Below are 15,860 nucleotides of genomic sequence, written 5' to 3' on the forward strand. Positions count from 1 at the left end.
GTGCTCCAGCAGTTTTCTGCATGGACCTCGATTACTATAAAGTATTTTAACATGTGACCAAAATGAAAGGTGATGTGAGAAATGTTCACATCCAATTTAACTATTGATTTGTTTGGATAAATGCATTAAAGAGCTAGCTGCTTATGTTCTGAAGTTTAATGCCCTTCATCTCCTTTATTCTTCATCTCAGCATCCTATTTGCTTCCTTCATAATTCTTATCCTGAATTATAACTTTAAAAACTTATTTATTTATGGTCTCCAATAGACTGTAAGTTATATGAGGGCAGAGACCATCCTGATTTTTCACCACCATATTCCTTGTAGGAGCCTTGATAGTACAGAGGTTAAGAGCTCAGCTGCTAACCAAAAGGTCAACAGTTCGAATCCACCAGCCACTCCTTGGAAACCCTATGGGGCAGTTCTACTCTTGTCCTGTAGGGTCACTATGAGTCAGAATCGACCTGACAGCAACGGATTTGGTTTGGTTTTATGTTCCTTGTAAGGAGCTCTAGTGGCTTAGTGGTTAAATGCTTGGCTGCTAACTAAAAGGCTGGCAATTCAAACTCGCCAGCCGCTCCACGGGAGAAAGATATGGCAGTCTGTTTCCATAAAGATTTACAGCCTTGGAAGCCTTGTGGGGCAGTTCTACTCTGTCCTTTAGGGTTCCTGGGAGTCGGAATTGACTTGATGACAATGGAATTTTTTTTGGGAGGGGGATATTCCTTGTGTCTGACACATAGTAGATGTTCAATAAATATTTGCCAAATTTTAATTGAATACCCACTATGTGCCAAGTCCTGTATTTCTGGTTCTGAAAACAGAAAATAACCAAATCCTTCCTCTTGTGAAATGAATAAATAAATATATTCCAAATATTGTTCTATGGAATATTAATAGCTCTTACATTAAAAAAGCATTCCATGGACAAATAATTTTGGGAAACAGTGACCTAAAAAAGTTGATTTAATTTTTTTTGCAGGTTTTCTCAGTTATGTTAATAAGCATGTATTTTAGAACAAGCATTTCCAAGAAGGGATTGAAATATATGGAAAGTTTCCCAAACTTTATAATTACAGAGTTCTCTTTTCAATGAGCAGTCAAAGATGAAAATTTCAAAGCAGGCCATCATTTTGGGATTCTTGTTATTTGGATTTTCTAAACAGCTCAGGAAAGAAATTTGACTACAGGTACAAATTCCCTGTCTCATTCACTCTCGTTTATCATTTTTTAATCAATTGATTAAATATCCACAACACAAAATGATCTTTAATAAATTTAAGAACACATCATATCTCTTTTAGAAGATACAAAAGAAATTCAAATACTTTGCAGATGACTCATGGGTGATATATAGTTAATAACAGATCTTTAGTATTATAGTTTGCTCCTCAAAGAAGGATGCAGACAGTGAAACTGGTGATGTAATTTCAAATTCATCAGTATTTAATTGAGAACTATATTAAAGTAGCCTTTATTCATCTTGCCAATTTACTAGGACGATCTACTGAACAAACTATATACCTTCTTCTTTCCATGTCTTAAATGTTGTTCTTCCCCCACTCGAAGAAGTCCTAATTCTCTTAACAGCTGCGTTTATGAAAAAATTATTAATCTCTGAGCCTCAGTTTCTTCAACTGTAAAATGGAGTAATAATATCTATTTTATAAGATTAAAACTGTAAAAGGGGTAATAATATCTATTTTATAAGATTAAATAAGATCATATATATATAATTACTCTCGTGAGTGAGGAGTTTTTGACAAGGAAGGGGAAATGCTAAAATAATCTATATTGTAATGGATTAGAGTTAGAGATATTAGTAAGAACTCATGTTTAACTTAATACACATACAAATGGTTATGTATAGCAGTAATTATAGATATGTACATATATATGGGATGGTATACACACATATATTTCTTTGCCCTGTCAGCTGAGGGGACCTAAAAAAAAAACACTTCAACAGCAACGAGCACAGCTAGCGTCCAGATCTTGGTTTCTAATACCCTTCTCTAATGAAAGGAACCAGGGCTCCTTAGAGAAATGGCTGATTCTAGGACTGGAGCAGGAAATAATACAAGATGAACCTGGAGTATCTGTAGTGCCAGAAACTAAGGAAGTACTAAAACAACAACAAAAACACATTGATGGGGCTTGTCAAAGGGGCACAGGAGCCAACTGAAAGAGCTCCCAATGGTGAAAGCTTGAACAATTTGAACAATAAAGTCAGTATTGAATTATAACCCATAGTACAAAAAAAATATTCATGAGCCCTTACTGACATAAATAAATGATTGAATAAATAAATGGGAGGGAATAGACAAATCTCCCACATAGAAGAATTTCAGATAATTTTTTTTTTTATGTGGATACTCTAAAGGAGAGGGAACATAAATCCCCATTCCTTATGTGTGGGCAACACATAGTGACTTCTTTCCAAAGAGTACAGTATAGAGTGGGGAAAAAAGAGTAACTTTACAGTAGAAAAACCTGGAAAACACAACTTCAACCAGATGATCAAGGTCAACATCAACAGTAGTAAGTTGATGGTATGTATCCTTGATATGATATGACGAAAATAGTACTTTGTATCTGTGATCTTCCTCCAGAAAATCCACAACCTCCATCTGATCATGAGAAAAACATCAGACAAATCCCAATAGTGGGACATCCTACAATAAACCTGACCTACTCCTTAAAACTGTCGAGGTCACCAAAATAAGGAAAGCCTGAGAAATGCCACAGCCAAGAAGAGCCTAAAGAGATAAGACAACTAAATATTGTGTGAGATCCTGGATGAAATCCTGGAACAGAAGAAGAATATTAGGTAAAAATTAAGGAATATGAATAAACTATGTACTTTAATAGTAATTCATTCATTAATTATAACAATGTACCTTACTAATAATGTAAGATATTAACAATAGGGAAGACTGTGCATGGGTGGGAGTATATGGAAACTCTCTGTAATATCTGCTCAATTTTCTGTAAATCTAAATAAAACTGTTTCAAAAAATAAAGTCTATTAATAAAAAAGAAATTGCCTTTCACGATGCCTGGTATATGGTAGATGTACAATAAGTGGTATGTACAATCATTGTCTTCGTCATTATCATTAATAATAATGTAGCCTATTTTTTCCAGTTCATACCAGTTTATGGTCACAAGTATAATCATATTTACAGTAATCATCCTGTTTCAGTGGAAGCCATTATACATTACAGCATAGAGGAAAAACATTTGTGCTTTAGAAAAAAGCAGACTGAGAGTAAAAGCCTGGCTCTGATACTTCACAAGCTTTGTGACCTTAGGCAAGTTATTTACTTTACCCCCAATAGTTCTTAATTTCTTCATTTTTAGGATGGTGCTAAAAATACAGTAATTTTATAAGGTGATTGTGAGAATAAAATGAGGTAATGCAAACATTCCTTCATTCTGCTAATTTTTATTGAGTGCCTACTATGAGGAAAAACAAGAAAAAAACAGTTTTTGAGGGGAAAGGGAGAGAATAGCAGATCAGTTACTGATCTGCTAAGTTTGAGATGCTTACAAGATATCCAAGTGGGAAAGTCAAATGGTTATACTAGTGTCTTGAACACAGAGAAGAGGTCAAGGCTGGAGATAAAATTTAGGCTTATGGTTTTGAGACTGGATAAGCTTACCTTGGGGACACTCCAACACTTAGAGATTGAGTACAAGAAGAATCAGCAAGAAAGGCTGAGCAGGAGTAGCCAGATAGGAAAAAAAAAAAGGGGGGGGGGGAGCCAATGTTGTTACACATATAAGAAAGAGAAGTTCAGAAGAAAAGTGTTGAATGCTGCAGAGAGGTCAAGTAAAATCAAAAAAGAGGATGTCTTAGGCTGGTTTCTTTAGAGAAGTAAAGCCAGTAAAGCATATACATATATATATAGAGAGAGAGAGATTTATATCAAGGAAATAGCTTACATGGTTATAGAGGCTGAATGTCTCAAGTCCGTGGGTCAGAATAGAGGCTTCTCCTGATTCACAGAGTGGAGGAGCTGGTGAACCCAAGATCAGCAGGTCAGAGAGCAGGGCTTTTGCTCACAGCCTGTGAGATCAACAATATTCCAAGATCGGCAGGCAAGATCCCAGGTAAGTTGCTAGCTCAAGTCCCAAGAGCTGGAGGTCAGATGAACAGGAACCAGCTGCAAGATCCAGAATGAGCAAACTCCCCCCACCAGTCCTGCCAGAACATCCGCCCACACTCATTGCATGGCACATGCCCAAGGAAATTCCCTTTCAACTAATTGGCTACTCACAGTAGACCTATCATGGGTGTGATCACAACATTATACAATTGCCAAAGCACTGAGAATCATGGCCCAGCCAGGCTGACACACAATCTTAACCATCACAGAATTTAGTGGTTGTTGATGACACTGACAAGAGCAGTTTCAGCAAAGTGATAAGGCCAAGAGACAGAATGAATTCAGTCGAAGAGTAAATTTTATGACTCTGTGGGTTAGACAACACCCAGCTCCTGATGGACAGCCCAGGCTGCATGGTGACTTGGTGACCCATGGTTAAGTGTTCAGTCTCTACTAAGGCCCAGTAACAAACCAAGAGCTGTTTCTCAAAAGGAGAGTAGTTATCTGCAGAGGATGGCAGGGCTTTGCTCCAAAACCTAAGGGTCTGTGCTGTGATTCACCAGTAGGGGCCTGCCAAAGACTCCAAACAGCATCTCTATCTGCCACGGACACTTCAAGCACCATTGGATCAGCCAGATCATATGGCCCAAGGGGCAGAGTGCCTTACACGGCACCCTGAACCTATTGCAGAGCCTTCTCTTGTTCTAGGCCCCACTTAAAACTAGCAGCTTTTTGAGTCACTTGATAAATAGCCTGGAGTAGCACACCCAGGTGAGGAATATGTTGCCTTCAAAATCCAAAAAGTCCCACTAGGCATTGTGTCTCCTGTTTAGCTGTGGGAGGAGACAGATGCAATAACTTATCCTTCACTTGAGAAGGAATATCTCGACCACAGGACGCCTAGAAATTTCAGTGAGGTGGAAGGTGCCTGAATTTTTGTAGGATTAACTTCCCATCCTCTAGCATGCAGATGTTTTATCAATAAGTCCAGAGAGTCATTGACCCTTCTTCTTTACTAGGTCCAATCAGCATAATGTCATCAATGTAATGGACCAGTGTGACGTCTTGTGGAAGAGAAAGGCAATCAAGTTACCTGCAGGCTAAATTATGACATAGGGCTGGAGGGTTGATACACCTCTGAGGTAGGTAACTGAAGCTGTATTGCTAGCCTTGCCAGTGTAAGGCAAACTTCTTCTGATAGTCTTTCGAAACAGGTATGGAGACAAAGGCATTAGCCAGATCAGTAGCTGCATATCAGGTACCAGGAGATGTATTAACTTGCTCAAGCATTGAAACTACATCTGGAACAACAGCTGCAATTGGAGTTAAATTTTGAATAATACACTGTCATTCTCTAAGATACATCTGTTTTTTGCACAGGCTAAATTTTTTAAATAGGCAAGATGAATGATGATGTGGTGGGAATCACCACCCCTGAATCCTTCAAGTCCTTGATGGTGGCAGTAATCTCCGCAACTCCTTCAGGACTGGGCACTTGAGTTGTTTCAATCTTTTTGCTATTGTGAGTAATGGCTGCAATGAACATGTGTGTGCATATGTCTATGTCCATTTGTGTGATGGTTCTAATTTCTCTAGGATATATTCTTAGGAGTGGGATTGCTGGATTGTATGGTATTTCTATTTCTAGCTTTCTAAGGAAGTGCCATATCATTTTCCAAAATGGTTGTACCATTTTGCATTCCCACCAGCAGTGCATAAGAGTTCTAATTTCCCTGCAGCCTCTCCAACGTTTGTTATTTTCTTTCATTATTATTAGTAGTAGTAGTAGCAGTAATGCTAGGGTGAAATGATATCTCATTGTAGTTTTGATTTGCATTTCTCTAATGGCTAGTGATCACAAGCGTTTCCTCACGTATCTGCTAGCTATCTGAATGTCTTCTTTGGTGAAGTGTCTGTTCATATCCTTTGGCCACTTTTTAATTGGATAGTTTGTCTTTTTGATGGATTTTCCTTAGAAATCTAGAAATAGAAATACCATATGATTCAGCAATCCCACTCCTAAGAATATGTATAATAGTGGTCCAGCAATCCCACTTTTTGGAACATACCCTAGAGAAATAAGATCCATCATAAGAATAGACATATGCACACCCATTGCAGCCATTATTCACAATAGCAAAAAGATGGAAACAACCTAAGTGCTCATCAAGAGATGAATGGATGAACAATCTATGGTACATACACACAATGGAATACTATGCAACAATAAAGAACAATAATGAATCTGTGAAACATCTCACAACATTGAGGAATCCAGAGGGCAGTATATTGAGTGAAATAAATCAGTCGCAAAAGGACAAAGACTGTGTGAGACCACTATGATAAAAACTTATGAAAAGGTTTGCACATAGAAAAAAATCTTTGATGATTCCTAGGGAGGGGATTTGGTCTTCCTTAGACATTGTCCAGCTTTTGCATGCATATGGGGTGATTGAAAACACCATGATGTGGGGCAGGGCCACCTTAGTCCTCAAAGTGACATTTTTGCTTTTCAACACTTTAAAGAAGTCTTTTGCAGCAGATTTCCCAATGCAATGGGTCGTTTGATTTCTTGACTGCTGCTTCCATAGGTGTTGATTGTGGATCACAGTAAAATGAAATCTGCGACAACTTCAGTCTTTTCTCTGTTTATCATGATGTTGCTTATTGGTCCAGTTGTGAGGATTTTTATTTTCTTTATGTTGAGGTGTAATCCATACTAAAGGCTGTAGTCCTTGATCTTCATCAGTAGTGCTTCAAGTCCTCTTCACTTTCAGCAAGCAAGGTTGTCCCATCTGCATATCGCAGGTTGTTAATGAGTCTTCCACCAATCCTGATGCCGTGTTCTTCTTCATATAGTTCAGCTTCTTGGATTATTTACCCAGCATACAGATTGAATACCCATGGCCATCAAGTCGATTCCGACTCATAGCAACCCTATCGGACAGAGTAGAACTGCCCCATAGGGTTTCCAAGGAGCGCCTGGTGGATTCGATCTGCCGACCTTTTGGTTAGCAGCCATAGCTCTTAACCACTACGCCACCAGGATTTCCTACAGATTGAATAGGTATGGTGAAAGAATACAACCCTGACGCACACCTTTCCTGACTATAAACCACGCAGTATCCCCTTGTTCTGATCGAACAACTGCCTCTTGATTTACGTATAGGTTCCTCATGAGCGCAATTAAGTGTTCTGGAATTCCCATTCTTTTTCAATTTTATCCATAATTTTTTACGATTCACACAATCAAATGCCTTTACATAGTCAGTAAAACACAGGTAAACATTTTTCTGGTGTTCTGTGCTTTCAGCCCGGATCCATCTGACATCAGCAAATATATCCTTTGTTCCATGTACTTTTCTGAATCTGGCTTAAATTTCTGGCAGTTCCCTGTCAATGTACTGGTGCAGCCACTTTTGAACGATCTTCAGCAAAATTTCACTTGCATGTGATATTAATGATTTGTTCAATAATTTCCACATTTGGTTGGATCACCTTTCTTTGGAATAGTCATAAATGTGGATCTCTTCCAGTTGGTTGGCCAGGTAGCTGTCTTCCATATTTCTTGGCATAGATGAATGAGCACTTCAATCCTTGCATCTGCTTATTGAAACATCTCACTTGGTATCCCATCAATTTCTGTAGCCTTTTTTTACACCAATGTCTTCAGTGCAGCTTGGGCTTCTTCCTTCAGTACCATTCGTTCTTTATCACATGCTACCTCCTGAAATGGCTGAATGTCTACTGATTCTTTTTGGTGCCGTGACTCTGTGTATTCTTTCCATCTTCTTTTGATGCTTTCTGTGTCCTTCAGTATTTTCCCCATAGAATCCTTCACAACTGCAACGCAAGGCTTGAATTTTTTCTTCAGTTCTTTCAGTTTGAGAAATGCTGAGCATGTCCTTCCCCTTTGTTGTTCAGACACCAAGGCTTTGCATATTTCATTATAATACCTTACTTTGTCTTCTCCAGCCACCTTTTGACTTCATCATTTCTTCCGTTCCCTTTACCTACTCTATGTCAAGGACAATTTTCAGTGTCTTCAGACATCCACTTGGGTCTTTGCTTTCTTTCTTGTCTCTTTAATGATCTTTTGCTTTCTTCGTGTATGATGTCTTTGATGTCACCCTACAACTCGCCTGGTGTTCTGTCATTAGCGTTCAATGCAGCAAATCTATTCTTGAGATGGTCTCTAAACTCAGGTGGGATATACTCAAGGTCATACTTTGGCTCTTGCGGACTTGTTCTAGTTTTCTTCAGCTTCAACTTGAACTTGCATATGAGCAATTAATTGATGGTCTGTTCTGCAGTTGGCCCCTGGCCTTGTTCTGACTGATGATATTGAACTTTTCCATTGTCTCTTTCCACAGATGTAGTTGATTTGCTTCCTGTGTATCCCATCTGGCGAAGTCCATGTGTATAAAAAATAGCCACCATTTATGTTGTTGAAAAAAGGTATTTGCAACGAAGAAGTTGTTGGTCTTGCAAAATTCTGTCTTGCCACCTCTGGCATTGTTTCTGTTACCAAGGCCATATTTCCAAATACGAATCTTTCTTCTTTGTTTCCAACTTTTTAATTCCAATAACCAGTAATTATCAATGGATCTTGATTACATTTTTGATCAATTTCAGATTCCAGAAGTTGATAAAAATCTTCAGTTTCTTTATCTTTGGCCTTAGTGGTTGGTGCGTAAATTTGTATAATAGTTGTATTAGCTGTTTTTCCTAGTAGGCATACAGATATTATGGAAGGACTGATGCCTTTGATTTGTGTTGGCAAAGAATATCGAATATACCATGGACTGCCAAAAGAATGAACAAGTCTGTTTTAGAAGAAGCACAGCCAGAATGCTGCTTAGAAGCAAGGGTGATGAGACTTCCTCTTACATACTTTGGACATGTTATCAGGAGGGGCCAGTCCTTGGAGAAGTGCATCATGCTTGGTAAAGCAGAGAGTCAGCGAAAAAGAGGAAGACCCTCAATGAAATGGACTGACACAGTGGCTGCCACAGTGAGCTGAAGCATAGCAATGATTATGAGGATGTCACATGACCAGGCGGTGTTTCATTCTGTTGCACATAGGGTTTCTATGAGTCAAAGCTGACTTGACGGCACCTAACGACAACAACAACAAGGAGGGGATGAGTGAGGATTGAAAAAACACTAATTAGATAACAGATAAGTGGTAACTTTAGTGAAGGGCAAGACAGTGCAAAATACTGGGGACGTCAGCACTACTTGACCAGTGCAAAGTCATAGAAGCTTCGTAGATGCATCCAAACTCCCTGAGGGACCAAGTTACTGGGCTGAGGGCTGTGGACCATGGTCTTGGGGACATCTAGCTCAACTGGCATAACATAGTTTTAAAAGAAAATGTTCTACATCCTACTTTGGTGAGTAGTGTCTGGGGTTTTAAAAGCTTGTGAGTGGCCATCTAAGATACATCTACTGGTCCCACCCCATCCAGAGCAAAGGAGAATGAGGAAAACCAAAGACACACGGGAAAGATTGGTCAAAAGGACTGACGGACCACAAATAACACAGCTTCCTCCAGACAGAGTCCAGAACAACTTGATGGTGCCTGGCTACCACCACATTGAAGATTTTTATGAACTTCCGCAGTTTGAAATTGATCAAACATGCAATCAAGATGTAATGATAATTATTGGTGATTGGTATGCAAAAGAAACAAAGATGGATCAGTAGTTGGAAACTATGGCCATGGTGATACAAACTATGCCGGAGATCACATGATAGATTTTTGCAAGATTTCAGCCTGAGACCAGAAGGACTAGATGGTGCCAATGACTGCTCTGACAGGGAACACAACAGAGAATCCCCGATGGAGGAGAACAGTGGGATGCAGACCTCAAATTCTTGTAAAAAGCCAGACTTAATGGTCTAACTGAGATTAGAAGGACCCCAGAGGTCATGGTCCCCAGACCTTCTATTAGCTCAAGACTGGAACCATTCCCAAAGCCAACTCTTCAGACTGGGATTGGACTGGACTATAAGAAAATGATAGTTGTGAATAGTGAGGTTTTGGTCTCAAGTAGACACATAAGACTACGTGGGCAGCTCCTGTCTGGAGGGGAGATGAGAAGGCAGAGAGGGACAGAAGCGGGCTGAAAGGACACGGGAAATACAGGGTGGAGAGAAGGAGTGTGCTGTCTTATTAGGGGGAGAGAAACGAGGATTATATAGCAAGGTGTATATAAATTTTTATATGAGAGACTGACTTGATTTGTAAACTTTCATTTAAAGCACAATAAAACACCAAAAAAGGTACAATAATTAATACATTGTGGTACTGGCACAAGAATAGATATATAGAACAATAATGGTACAGAATAGAGAGTTCAGAGATAGATCCACACATACAGAGCCATCTGACTTACAACAAAATTACAACGGTAATTCAGTGGGGAAAGGATTTCTTTAAACAAATGGTGCTAGATAAATTGAATATCTGCATGAAAAACATAAAAATCTAACACTAACTCATCTCATCCACAAAAATTAGTTGAGATTAATCATGACTCTAAATGGAAAGGCTAAAACAATAGAGTTTCCATAAGAAAACAGGAGAGTATGTTCATGACCTGTGGTAAGCTAAGATTTAAATATGACACGAAGAAACACTAACTATAAAATAAAAATTAATAAGTTAGACATCATTAAAATAAAGAACTTTAGGTCATCTTAAAACATAAAGGAAGGACAGCTACAGTTGAGAGCAGATATTCACAATAAATACATCTATGTTTATAAAGAAATCCTACAATTCAATAAGATAAAGGAAAAAACAAAACAAAAACAATTAAAAAATGAACAACAGAGTTGAACAGACACTTCTAAAAAGAAGATATCCAAATGGCCAATAAACATCTGTAAAGGTTCTGAGCATCATTAATCATCAGGGAGATGTGTTTAAAACTGTAATGAGTTATAGATACCACTTCACATGCATCAGAATGGCTAGTAATGTCAATACAAGGTATTGACCTCGTATAGTATTCAGGTCAATACCTGAATACTAGGTATTGACCAAATGTGGATCAACTAGAACTCTTATACATAGCTGGCGAAAATGTAAATTTGTACAACTAGTTTAGAAAACTTGTCAGAATCGACTCTATGGCAATGGGTTTGTTTTGTACTAAACTTAAGAGGAACCCTGGTGGTACAGTGGTTAGAGCTCAGCTGCTAACCAAAAGGTGAGCAGTTCAAACCTACCAGCCATTCTGTGGGAGAAAGATGTGGCAGCCTCCTTCCATAAAAATTACAGCCTTGGAAACCCTATGGGGCAGTTCTACTCTGTCCCATAGGGAGAGGTGTAACTAAGGCATGGCAGGTAGGACGCATTCCCTGGGTGCCTCTCAAGGATGGGTGTTAATGAGCAGTTTCTATTGGCCGTCACAGTTTCCATCACCAGCTGTGAAAGATCATTCAGCAATTTAAAACCAATTGCCATAAGTGTTATTTTCCATAGATAGGCCCCGGCCTATAGGGTCACTATGAGTCAAAACGGACTGTTTGTTTGCTTGGTTTTTGGTTTTTTACTAAACCTAAACATCCATTCTCATACCCTGGTATACACCCAACAGAATTGAATGCATATATCTAGGAATCCAAACAACTTATCAACATATACAAAGAATGATTACAGCAGTTTTATTTCATTGTAGCAAAAAACTGGAAACAATGGAAATATCAATCAAAAAAAACCCATTGCAATGAGGTCGATTTGGACTCATAGCGATCCCATCGGATAGAGTAGAACTGCCCCACAGAGTTTCCAAGGAGCACCTAGTGGATTTGAACTGCCAGCCTTTTGGATGGCAGCTGTAGCACTTAATCACTATGCCGCCAGGGTTTCCGTCAATCAGAAGTAGGATGAATAAACGAATTGCTGTAAAATCATACAATGGAAGGTGATACAGTAATATGAAAGAAAAACTACTACTACATGAATTAACATGGATGAATCCCATGGATATTATGTTGAATGAAAGAACAGACAAAAACTTTAAAAAAAAGTACAAAAAGAAAAGAAAAAAAAAAAAAACCCATTGCTGTCAAGTTGATTCCTATTCATAGTGACCCTATAGGACAGAGTAGAACTGCCCTGTAGGATTTCCAAGGAGCAGCTGGCAGATTCGAACCATCAACCTTTTGGTTAGCAGCCAAACAATCATTACACCACCAGGGCCCCAAAAGAGTACACAAATAGGCAAAACTAATCCATAGTAATATAAATTAGAATAGCAGTTACCTGGGTGAGGCATGGTTATAGCTAGGGAAGGTGAATGAGAGAACCTGGAGTGCTAGAAATGTTCTGTATCTTAATTTAGGTGGTTACAGGGATCTTTACATATTTAAAAACGCATAGAGCTGTATACTTAATGCACCTTTCTATGTATATGTTGTAGCTCAATGAAAAATGAGCTATCATTAAACAGTCTGATAATGTATCATATTTGGGATTAAATTTAAATTACAGGATTTCATTGAAGGCAGTCCTTGACTTGGACCTTTCCAGATATATTTCTCAATGCTGCCTGATAGCCAAGATATTTAATGTTTTTTAATAATATACCACACACTCTTGAACCTCTTGCCTTTACAAATGCTATCCTCTGCCTGGAGTATCTTTACCTTACCCCAAATTTTCCCTTGTAATATCTGCAAATTTTCAAGTCTCAGTTCAATAATTATTTCACCCAGGAAACCTTCTTAAGCCATCTCAGGCACAATCAGGTGCCTCTTTGCAAGGTGTTTTAGCAATCTGTCACAGCTTTTATCAAACTGTGTTATAAGTTTTTGTTACTTGTTTGATTCTCTTGTTGTTGTTAGGTGCTGTCAAGTTGATTCCAACTCATAGCAACCCTATATACAATAGAAGGAAGCATTACCCAGTCCTGTGCCATCCTCACAATTGCTGTTATGCTTGAGGCCATTGTTGCAGCCACTGTGTCAATCCATCTCTTTGAGGGTCTTCCTCTTTTTCACTGACCCTCTACCTTACCAAGCACGATGTCCTTCTCCAGGGATTGATCCATCCTGATAACATGTCCAAAGTACGTGAGACATAGTCTTACCATCGTTGCTTCTAAGGGGCATTCTGGTTGTACTTCTTTCAAGACAGGTTTGTTAGTTCTTTTGTAGTCCATGGTATATTCAATATTCTTTGCCAAAACCACAATGCAAAAGCGTCAGTTCTTAATTACTAGATTTTAAAGTCCTTGAAAATAGTCTTGTTTGTTTTGTTTTTAATATTTTTAATACCTAGCACAGAGTGTAGCATGGAAACCCTGGTGCCGTAGTGGTTAAGAGCTACGGCTGCTAACCAAAAGGTTGCAGTTCTAATCCACCGGGCGTTCCTTGGAAACCGTATTGGGGCAATTCTACTCTGTCCTATAGGGTCACTATGAGTCAGAATCACCTCAGTGGCAATGGGTTTTTTTTATACAGTCTAGCATAAAGTAGACACAATGAAAATTTATTTATTTATTTTTTAAGTGAATAGAGAACAATTAGGGAAAGCTGATAAGCTTCTATACTGTTTCTCCTACATGATCATTAGCAGAGTTTGAGACTTTTCTATTCAAAGAAGACAACTCCATAATTCCTGCCTTGAATACTCTAAGAATGTCATTAAATTTACTTCCTTCAGTTACAAGGAGTTACTCAAAAATAAAAAGTTGTTCATGCCGCAGAAACCATTTTAGCTTTCAAGTGATTTAAACAGGTAATAAATGATTCCGCCAAAGACAGGCATGAGAATCAGTAGATCTAACCTCTTTCCTGAATCAACTAGACTGCAACTAACAACAAGCCTCTTTCCTTAAGAGATTCAGTGACCTCAGTAAAAATGGGTAAATCAAGCTAGCCCAGTTTGTTCACATGGTCATTCATCAGGAACATTATAGCATTAAACTTTAGAAAGTGTAGAAATAGCTGTCATCATAGCACTTTGAAAGTTTATTTATCATTTTTAAAATTTAGAAAACAATCATCTTCATTTAATCATTATCATAATATTTCTTAAAATATCACACATGCAGTTTATATGGGATTACTTATCTTTTACTGAAACAACAGCATTTGATTAGGCAGTCCCTGTGGTGCAAATGGTTAATGTGCTTAGCTGCTAACCAGAAGGTTAGAGGTTCGAGTCCACCCAGAATTGCCTCGAAAAAAAGCCCAGCTAACTCTACTTCCAAAAAATCAGTGACTGAAATACCTAAGGGGCATAGTTCTACTCTAATACACATGGGGTTGTCATGAGTTGGACAAATGAACTTGTGACAATTGGTCTGGTTTTTAGCTCTTGATTAGGCAATCTGTCAGGTGTACCTAAAATTCAGCCTAGCTGTATTAGTGCAGTACGATAAACTCTTTTACCATTAAATCAACAGAAAATGTTTTCAGTATCATATCAAAACTTACTGAAAACTGCTAGTATTTGATCTCTCTATTTTTAAGTAACTTCTAAATTCTACAACATTAATTTACCAAAGGTATGGTCAGATGTGTTTTCAATACACAATTATTAAAAAAAAAAAAAAAATTTATTTAATTGTAAACTTTTTTTAAAACAGTTAGATATTGAAGCTAAAATTCTCAAAAGACATAAATTGGCTGCTAGTCAATCTCAAAAAAAATCAGTGTAACAGGTCACATGTTAAAATCTACAGTAGTTGCTTATTTTAGCGTAATTTATATTTGAAATTGTTTCATCCATGACATTCTTGTTGGTTTTGATAGTGATCTTATGTTAATTTTTTTAACCAGAAGATCTCTAGAACATGCATAAAATCTGGTAATATTTAGTCTAAGTAACTTACGATGTTTTAATAGCAGGAAATCCTGTTGCTGAATTTGTTAATATTCATCTACTTCTACTAGGATTTTAATGGCAATTTTGCTCTTGTAAACATAAGGTCACAAGTATTATTTGGGAATGTGTATGCAAAACCAAAATTGGAAGAAAATGAACTACAGTAAACTTTTTGCAAAAATACAATTTGAGGATTTAGAAATTTATCATTTTAATGACACACGAAATAAATATTTCTCCTAAGAAGCCACCTGTAACACATTAAGTATAAATCTCGTTTCTCAAGTGCTGTTTTGGGACTTTTATGTTGCAATTCCAGATGCATAAGTTAAGTTGGTTAAGCAAGGGTATTGTTGCATTTGGGGCGAGCAAAAAGAAAGTGATGAAAGACAGGCCTTGAAAAAGTTAGGGGAGAAACACTTTGGATTTTAAACACCGTAGAGTAAAATATGAGGAAAAAAACAAATACTGTAACATAAAATAAATAAGATTTTAATACATAAATATCTACATTGCAGAGGATCATTAATTACTGTTCGTAATAACAAAGTGCATTTAGTATTTTTAAATTATGGCATGAAAAGAGTCTATTATTTAAAAATATAACAAAAAATCACTAAAAGGCCTAAATTAGAAGAAAAACTATGTATTTTAACATTTAAGTGCCTTGTATAAAACAATGAGTTCAGTTTCAATCCTAAAGCCCCTTAAAGTTTGTATTAAAATCCTCATTATTTTTTAAACAACATTTTAATAAGTGCTTACATAGTACTAGTTCACTGAGCTAAGCATTTAAAAATATTAAATCCTTATAATAACATTATGATATAGGTACTATTTTATCCTCATTTTACAACTGAAGAAACATACTGCTTTTGGCCAGGTGAAGCCTCAAACATACTGA

General features: G+C 37.6%; 1 long non-coding RNA gene across 3 annotated transcripts in view; it reads left to right on the top strand.

Annotated features, from left to right (window-relative positions):
* The window catches only part of LOC111751004 (uncharacterized), a 127,643-nt gene that overhangs the window by 56,185 nt on the left and 55,598 nt on the right, over positions 1-15,860 (top strand). Inside the window, exons 4-6 of one of the 3 annotated variants that reach the window (XR_010321391.1) lie at positions 2,611-2,828; positions 5,130-5,252; positions 5,491-6,308. This is a non-coding gene — a long non-coding RNA (uncharacterized LOC111751004). Of the gene's footprint in view, positions 1-2,610; positions 2,829-5,129; positions 5,253-5,490; positions 6,309-15,860 lie in introns of those variants that run through there. The other 2 variants (XR_010321389.1, XR_010321390.1) reach the window with 2 other exon arrangements.

The sequence above is a fragment of the Loxodonta africana genome, chromosome 3 (assembly GCF_030014295.1).
Source record: "Loxodonta africana isolate mLoxAfr1 chromosome 3, mLoxAfr1.hap2, whole genome shotgun sequence".
NCBI lineage: Eukaryota > Metazoa > Chordata > Mammalia > Proboscidea > Elephantidae > Loxodonta > Loxodonta africana.